Below are 9792 nucleotides of genomic sequence, written 5' to 3' on the forward strand. Positions count from 1 at the left end.
TTAAAAACTCTTCTTGATGCAAAAACGAACATATTACCAAGGTTGTCTTATTTTTCATACAAACACAATTAAATAAATACTATGATGTGATAGATGTTTGAAGGAAAGAATATAGCATGCCTTTGCGTTTTAAACGCACGAATAATCGTTGACGATGAAGAACGGATCGAAACCTTTGGCTTGTTTCCCTTAGAACCTTTCGAAAACTCTACTGAATTTTTCCTTCAATATGGTGTGCCGTGTGTGATGTGGGTTGTGAGGAGAGTTTTCAGAAATAAAAATTGAGTGGCCGTGAGGTTTGATTGCAAGGTGAAGGGTTTTGTGTGCATTAGTATATTAAATACACTATTAAATAGTTAATTAGGCTTTAGGCCTATTAAGGGGTTTAATTAGGCCCATTAGTCTTAATTAAAATATTAAAAATAATTTTGGTAAAATAAGTTTGTGAATTTAATAGCCGGGTTGCCAAGAAGTTCGTATTTTTGTTGAAAAACCAACACCGATAAAATTTACGTCCCGGCGTATAAAATCACCTCAAAACCCCTTATTTTCAAAAATATTAAAAACCATCAACCATATTTTAAATAATTAAAAATAATTATTTAATAAAAATATTTTCTATTCTTTAGCCCTCGATCCCCGTTCCTCGATCGTCACTTGAATATTCCTTAAAAAATACAACTTTTATGCAATCATGTAGAAAAATATATTTTAAATATGCAAGTATGCAAAACATAATTAATTCATGCAATTAAAACATTTAATTAAAATACAAAAGAATTTAATAATTGCATGTACGTGGTTTGTGTGGACTTCAAAATTTTCGGGGCGTTACATTATTTATTATTTGATGTGGCATAATGAGTTGGAGTTTGCTTTTTTGTAAGCTATGTTTTGTGTGAGCTTATAATTATCTCGAGTTAGTCATTTATTGATTTAGATAGTATATTTTTGTTGAGAATAAATATTACATGTATATTTGCTGTCATGAGTTAACTAATTTGAATGATGTTTCTTTATGTTTTTTTTTGTTTTCTGGCTAGTTGGACATACTCATTAGCATAATGTTTGTTGATGATTGTACTTTATAATTGTTTTTATCAAAACCTTCTCTTTTGCACTTCACGTAGATTTGATGTTATATCTCAATAAAAAGTCTATTTGATTCGAAGAAAATTGTGGCAAAAGGAGTGGTTCGTAGCATGGATCCAAATACCGAAGTAGGAAGACAGACGTTGGGACCAAATTGGTGTGAAATAAAAGTTCTAGTTGTCCTAGAACGGGAAGAGAGTTTGATTAGGCCATATGATCTTTACAAAAGGTTGGGGATATACTTGGAGGAATGATAGCTTGGCTTTGTCATTTGGTATGATATTCAACTTTTGAATTAACTAGTATTTATTGTTATGTTCATTATGTTAATATTTTTTTAAACCAATATCAATTATAATTGCAGTTGACAGTTCATGAGGAAGATTTCTACTAGGTGCATTTGGATAAATAATAATTTTCCAGTTTATCATTTGGTATGATATTCACTAGTTTGAATTAAATTTTAATCTCTTTATTTTGTGTTTCTTTAATTTTATTCAATTAATACAAATATATGAATTTTTATTGTAGGTGACAAGAATATTGAATTTTGATTTAGATGAGATGCTTGAATAATGAAGATGCGTCACAATTTTGCTTATGTTTTGTTTTACAAGACTTAATTGTTTGTTAGTTCTTAAACTAAATACATTTGGTACATTTGTTGGGATATAGATGTTTTTCGAGATAACAAATTTGTCAGTCTTATACATTAATGATTGCAAAATTAATCACAATTATTGATTAGCAATTTAATTTCTATTTTAAAATTTTGTATTTGTATTTATGTTAATTTGTTATATCTTTGAATATTATATCATGAAAATATTGAAAATCGATGACAATTCATAAAATATAACATTTTTTATGTCACAATAGAACATTAAATCATGTACATAAAAAATGTCATTGTAAAACTCATATGGAGACATTTCAAAAAGTCATTATAAACAACTATTAATGACAATTTTCAATATCCTTATATACTAGTATAGAAGACATTTATAAGTGTCATTACAGATTATATAATGAGATATTTTAAATTAACCTTATAACATATCATTAGTGACATTTTTTATTGTCACTATAAATAATGTTCACGACACTTTTAGTTGTCATTATAAATTATGTTAACTGACATATAAATTTATCATTATTGTTATAATAACAAGGTATGTATAAATGTCTTTAAAACATGAGTTTTCCCTGATATTTAAAATTGTCATTATATGAATAATTAGTAACACGTATGAAGTTGTCATTAACATCTTATAATGGCATTAAAAAATGTCAGGAAGTTTAAGACGACATTGGAATAGACGTCATTTGTTGGAGATGTCACTAAAGCTTAAATGTCACTAAATATTGAATATGATGACATTTATGAATGTCACCATAAGCATTTATTCTTGTAGTGCATGAAAACATTTTTATAAAATATTTTACCCTTTAAAATAAAATCTCAACCAACTAGCATTTTAAAAATCAAGTGCAATAGTCATAAAATGAAATCGTCACCTGTTTTACCCAACCTAAATAAAGCAATAAGTTTGAAAAGTATAGCCCATACTAAACCTCTCAAAAATCTCTCCAAAAAGCATAAATAAATGCTCTTAAAATCTTTAACATAAATCATGAGTCATAAATCATAATGCGGAAAAAGTAGAAGCGCTGGTCCTCGGGTTGTGTGCGCCTTCAGTCCAGTCAAATCACCCTTCAAGTCCTCCCTCAAACTCACCTGCATCCATCACACCTAGTGAGTCTAAAGACTCAACACACCATCATCTTTATAGCAAGTATACGTAATACAGTCAACATATAACAGTGAAAAATATTTGTACTTAAAATATCGTTTTCATGAAGATGCATAAACTTCAAACATGAACATTTTCGTAAATCTTTTATGATGCATGAACTTTAAATAGAAACATTTTCATAATGATGCATCAACCCTAAGCATAAACATTTTCATGACATGTATAACATAAACCTTAACCTTTTTCTTTTTCCTCAACATGACATGACATAAAACCTTTTTAACATGATCATAAACATTTTTCCTTTTCCTTTTCTTTTTCCTTTGTTGAATTCAGATCGTTAATTGTGACTTTTCTCAACATGACATGACATGAAAATCGATGGATCCATCAACATGAAACCGCAGTACTGGGCGGCGGGGACATCAGCGACACTCTCACAGGTCAACTGAGCCTTGGCCTATCATGATCGAATAGAAATACGATCATCGGGGCTCCCTCTGGGGCCTTCTCCCCTCACGATATTCTTATTCTTCCTCAAACCTCATAACCTCATATTCGCAATAATGGAGACACGATCGTCGGGTTCCCACTGGGACCAACACCCTCACGACATCGCCATCATTTACGAATTAGTCACAATCACTTCACTTCCTTCAACATTTTTCATTCACATCACTTTATAAAATCGTGCATAACATATTTTTATTTTTGAAACCAAGCATGCAACATGTCTTTTAAGTGTCAACCTTAAATCATAAAAATCCCATAGACATTTAAAAATCATAATTTAATCATGAACATTTCATAACCATTTAAAATGACATTTTAACCTCAAAAAATTTACAATAACATTTTGACATATTAAATCATAAACATATAAAATTCCCTAAACATTTAAAATATCATTTTAACATATAAAATCCCATAAACATTTAAAATATCATTTTAACATAAAAAAAAATTCCATAAACATCCATAACTATAGTAAATAATCATATTAGCACATAAAACAGCATTCAGGGCACTGCTATGACGTTTACTAATTTTTTGGTGTAAAAAGACCGTTTTACCCCTAAACGTAAAATTTCCCGTTTTTGACATTTTCTTGAATTCATTGACTCTAACATGTCCCAAATAATTATTTAAGCCTAAATTAAAATTGTCATAATTTTATTTAGCTTAAAAACTAGGCTTTTTAAATTAATCCTTAATTAATCGTTTTGACGGTGTTTTAATCTCGAAAAATCTCAAACTTTAATATAAATTCCCAAATTAAAAACTTAGACTTCTAATAATTATTTAAGCTTAAATCTAATTTTCTATAATTTTATAAAGCTTAAAACTAGGCGTTTCAATTAATTCGTTAATTAGCGTTCCGTGAGGCGATAAAATCCCGATTAAATCTAAAACTCATTATTTTGATCCCAAATTTTAAACATAACATTTTTATTATTTATTCTACCCTTCCAAGTCATGAGCCACACCCGTGGACCATTGGATCTATTTTTAGCCTTATAATTTTCGAAATTGACACCCTAACGAACCACCGAGCCATCTCCCAATTTACTCGAGCCATGCCCGAACCAACTTGAGCCAAAACCTAGCCAACCCACCTAGGGACCCTACTGACCAAGCCCAGCCCAAAAACCAGCCCTGGCCCGCTCCCAAAACATCCTGGAACTCTACCTAAAATTCTGCACGTGTGTGTTTGTAGTGTTCTTGTTGAAGTGGGTTCCCTAGTTGCCTAGGACTCTTCCAGCCACCTAACCTGTAACAACCCGAAAATCAGACTACGTATAAGCCATGCATAATTATTACTATTTAAATTTAAAAATGATATATATATATATATATATATATATATATATATGAAGGGTCTAATTCATTTTGATATTTGACAAGTCATAACTATTTATTTTAAATGCAAAAGTTTAGTTTTATCTTTTCAGTTAAATACGCGAGGACGGACCAGAGTTTGAAGATTAAAGATAAGATTAATAATAAGAAAGACATTCCTAAATTTAATTTAAGTCAAGGAATAATTTAATTTAAAGAAATAGAATGTTTTAGAATTTATTTAATTAATTAGAGCTAAGTTGGTAAATAAATTCTTTTAGGTTCAATATTTAATTAAAGCTTAAATTGAAATATGTAAACAAGAGAGAATGAATTAATCTAAGTATGAAGTATTCAAGAAATTAAACATAGTATTTAAATGCTTAAAATTAAATCCATGCAATGCCATGCAAGAGGTCATTATAAATTAAGGTGTAAATTCATTAAAATGTAGAATGGGTATTTAAAACCTTAAGCAATTAACATACAAGATGTAAACAATAAAACACCATGCAAATAAGTAATAATTTTGGGTCCAATATTTAAAATATTCAACGGTGGATAACTCTCCATTCCAACAATTCCTAATTACAATTCACGGGGTATTCATTTCTCATTTTAATTATCTAATGGGTAGTAAATTTAAATGCAATAACATACCTCATTTCTACTCAACCTATTAGACAACAAAACCGTGTAAATGCAGTAGGAAATAAGGAACAAACCAACGGCAATAAGGGGATTAAGAAACAATTCAAAACCCTTCACCTCATTCACTTGTAACTCTCATTTTAATGTATATTATGGACCCTTTAACACCATTATTAACATTCCTCTTCCTTACCTACATGTCCTACATTCATATGCTCAAAAAAATCAGTAGGAAACATCTGAGAAAAATCGTGAATTAGCAGCAAGGAGGAGAGGGTAGGAACAACAACACTAGAGGAGGAAAAACAATTCATATCCATTCAACTTCTTTACTTGTAACCTCCAACTAAATGCACTTCAAGACTCCTTTATCACCCCTTGTAACCTTCATACTCATTACCTAGCAGCCCTTCATCCATAATTTCGAAATTTACAGAAGAGAACAACAGCTAAAAATCGAGAATAACAGCACAAGAACAAGAAGGAATTCTCAACTCCGACTCCGTCGCTCGTATTCGTCGTATTGGTTTGTTTTCGTGTCAAAACAATTTCCAGGCATGTATATATTGTTTCCTTTCTCTTCAATCAAGTCCTATAGATATTTTTAAACCATTACATAGCCATGATTCAAGCAATATATCGAAATTGACAGCAAGTTGTAAAGTAAAATTCTGCACAGATTTTTCTATGCTCTTTTGGTTCAACTTCACGGTTTGGTTGCTTTTGTGGATTACAGGTAGTTGTTCGATTCCAGGCACTCAAAGCTGCTTCTAGACATGATTTAGAGTATGTTAGGGTGTTATTGGTTCATTGGTTTGAGTCCATACAATTCGAACAAGGCATGACAGCAACTATTTTCCATAAACTACAGAATTGTATTCAAGATTCTGTCATGTGGGTGTTTAGGGTGGTGTTCGAATCCTGGCTGTCCTAGGGGCTGTAGCCATGGTTAGAACTCTCCCTTATCATGTCTAGGACGTGACCAAGTCAGTCTTTCCATGTTTGGTTCACGGCCCATCAGATTTTTACAGCAACATAGCATACGTCTCACAGTTTCAACATTCTAAATTTTTGGGTGAGTGAGTTTCGGTTGTTGGGTGGTTAGATGGATTGTGGTTGGCTTGTAGCCCATAACCACGGTTCATACAACACTCCAACATGTCTAGTCGAGCCATGGTCAATCAAATGGCCATTGGAACGATACAAGACAACAAAACAATTCAAGATACACCACTGCACAGAATTTAAATTCTCGGTTGTCATGTTTCATTGTCCTAGGTGTTTGATTGGTTTGTGGTTGGCTTTTAGCCCTTAGCCATGGTCCAAGCCATGCCTTAGGATGTTGGTAAGAGTCTTTGGTCGATGGTTCAAGCCCATGGTCATTATTTTCAGAGTTTATTCCACAAACACATAAAATGCTACTTCTGTATTTTGACAGCAACTTTCATTTCGGTTCAGGAGGTTTTTCTGAGTTCTTGGTTGGCTTTTAGCCCATGGCCTTAGACTGGACAGTACCTCAATGAGTTAGGAAGGTCATGTTTTTGGCCGTTTGTGATTTGGTCGAGTTTAGAGGTCGTACGAGAATTTACGGTGAAAGATGCCAAAATGACTCTCGAAAGAGTGTTTTATGTTTTTGGATTCCATTCACCTATTTTCATGTTTTACAGTTATTATGCATATTTTTCAGTATGTTTGGGGTATTTTTAATCATGGTTTAACGTCGGTTTAATGTTGGTTCGGGTTGGTACGAAGCCATGGTTTAAAAATCAAGTTGTTGGTCCGAATCGTCTCGTTTTTGGTTCTATTGTTAAAATTTTGTTAAGTTAAGATTTATTGCATGTGTCACATATTAGTAGCATGTCACAGCAAGCCTGGGAACGATTCAACTCATCTGGTAAAAATAAGGTTATAATGATATTACGTGCATAAAAATATAAAATGTTTATTTTTTAGATATATGCTATATGTCTTGTGGCCACCTTATGCTTATGGGTTTGGAAGTCGGTAGGCGCAACCGAGGACCTCTCCGCCCGGTGACTTACGATCGGTTTATGATTATGTTTGGGTACGGAAATCCAGTCCAAGGGCTGTGATTGATCTCTACCGCCCAGTATACTGTGGTTTAGTCTGATCAGGCGCTTACGCTATGTTATGGGCCACTTGCTTAGAAACATTATCTCTACCAGAAAATTATGATATGTTATGACAGAGCTCTATTGAGCAAAGCTTTTACGTATGAATTTTCAGATATGCACGTAGTTATAATTATTCATAATACGATTTTCACCATACGCTCTACGATACTTTATTTTTATGATGCATGCGATTTTATGTTATATTTACTTGTTATTCACGATATATACATGTTGAGTCTTTAGACTCACTAGACTTGATTGTTGTAGGTATTGAAGAGGTCGGGACCGCGGGCGGAGACCAGTGAGCGATCTTGGGACAGCAGTAGTAAACCCGAGGACCTCATGATTTAATTTATGCACTTTTTATTATTCAAACTCAGTTTTAATACGTTGGATTATTTTTAAATTGATACGTTGGATTATTTTTAAGTGATGTTTACGTTGGATTATTTTTAAATTGTTGGTTGAAAACAATATTTGCTTCCGCTGTTATTTTAAAGTTAAAATTATTTACATGTTTATTTGAATCAAATAAGACAAGATAATTATTTATTTAGAAAAATTTTAATAATTCCGCAAAATTATGAATACGAAATACGGGCCTTTACATAACCACCGACCCCTCATGAGCCTAACTGACCCTAGACCAGTCTCAGACCCGAGCCACCCCAAGCCCGAGCCCCTGAACCAAGCAGCAAGGTGCTGTACATAGACAGCACCTGCGCATCCCCTTATTTGCGAGAGTCTTACTTCCGTGGGACTCTTTGCAGCAGCCACCAACGAGCCCTAGCCTCCCTGACCCACTTTGGACCACCCTGAGCCATCACCTAGACCACCCTAGCCTTCGCATGAACCCGCGCACCAGCCTAGGCGCTTGCACCAGCAGCACGCCACTTTCTTCTTCAAGTGGGTCTCGCGCATCTCCCCTTCTCCCCTACGTGCAGCAGTGCCTAGCCGCCCTAGGGCTCCTCCTATCCTCTCAACACAACCCTAGCCAAGCCCCTACCAGCCCTGGCCGAGCCCAGTTATGACCCAAGCTAGGCCAAGCATCGATATTCCCTTAAACCGAGCCTCATGATCAAAACGTTTCGATTTCGGTCCCAACTTGTTTTTATTATCAGTTGCGGCTTGTTTCTTTGGTGATTGCCGTGAGTCTAGTGAGTGTTTTAGGAACTTAAATCATGCATAAACACTACTAGTTCATACCTAAGACCATGGCAGCCCCTTTACATGATAAAAACATGAGTTTGCATCAAAAATCTTAAGTTTTCCCCCATGTGCATGTCATATTCCGAAAATACAGAAAAATAAATCATGTTCTTCATGCATACAATATTTAAACAATATTATGATATGATGGATGAGAAAAGGAGATGTATGGCATGCTTTTGCGTTATATACGCTCGAATATACGTTGACGACGAAGAACGGGAGACGACTTTGGCTTGTTCTTGCTAACTACCTTCGAAAACCCTTCCCAAAATCCTTCAAAGTGATGTGTATGTGTGCTGCCATGTGTGGTGGGGGTTGGGGAGAGTTTTCAGAATTGCAAAGTGGGTGGCCGATTTTGTGATGCTAGGTGTAGAGTTTTTTAACATATTATATACTACATAATTCAACTAATTAAGGCTTAGGCCTATTAAGCCTTCTAATTAAGCCCATTAGTTTAATTAGGATTTAAATAAAATATAAACAAAGTTTTTGTTTAAATAAATTTGTGAATTTATTAGCCGGGTTGCCAAAAAGTTCGTATTTTTTGTTGAAAATCCAATACCGATAAAAATTACGTCCCGGCGTATAAAATCACCTCAAAATCCCTTATTTTCAAAAATATTAAAAAGCATCACCCATATTTTAAATAATTAAAAACAACTGTTTAATAAAAACATTTTCTATTTTTTTCAGCCCTCGGTCTCCGTTCCTCGATCGCAACCTGAATAACTTTTAAAAATACATATTAATGCAACAATGTCGAAAAATATATTTTACACGTGCAAATATTCACAACATAAATAATTAATTAAAATACAAAAGAATTTAATAATTGCATGCATGTGGTTTGCGTAGACCTTTAAATTTTTGGGGCGTTACATGCTAGGACCGCTAACTCGACCCGGGTGTAAAATAACCATTTTGTCCCCTGGAAACCCATTGACCGTTTTACCCCTGGATATCAAAATTCTGACTCGAAGCCAACCAAACTCCTTGAAATACCTCAAAACATAATTATAATAATTTCTTAGATGTAACCAAGAGCCCGTTCCGTAAATTTTACGATTCATTTTTAAACTTGGATCGGAGTCCCGATTTTAACCCGA

At 33.6% G+C, this 9792-nt stretch overlaps 1 long non-coding RNA gene across 2 annotated transcripts; it reads left to right on the forward strand.

Moving 5' to 3' along the window:
• The first annotated feature begins 1150 nt into the window (after positions 1–1150).
• On the forward strand, positions 1151–1837 carry LOC142554952 (uncharacterized). 2 transcript variants are annotated; one of them, XR_012822284.1, is made up of 3 exons: positions 1151–1366; positions 1457–1526; positions 1624–1837. It is a non-coding gene; the product is annotated as an uncharacterized LOC142554952 (long non-coding RNA). The 2 variants fall into 2 exon arrangements; XR_012822285.1 differs by having other exon boundaries at positions 1464–1526.
• The last annotated feature ends 7955 nt before the right edge of the window (positions 1838–9792 follow it).

The sequence above is a fragment of the Primulina tabacum genome, chromosome 9 (genome assembly GCF_025594145.1).
Source record: "Primulina tabacum isolate GXHZ01 chromosome 9, ASM2559414v2, whole genome shotgun sequence".
In the NCBI taxonomy this organism is placed as follows: domain Eukaryota; kingdom Viridiplantae; phylum Streptophyta; class Magnoliopsida; order Lamiales; family Gesneriaceae; genus Primulina; species Primulina tabacum.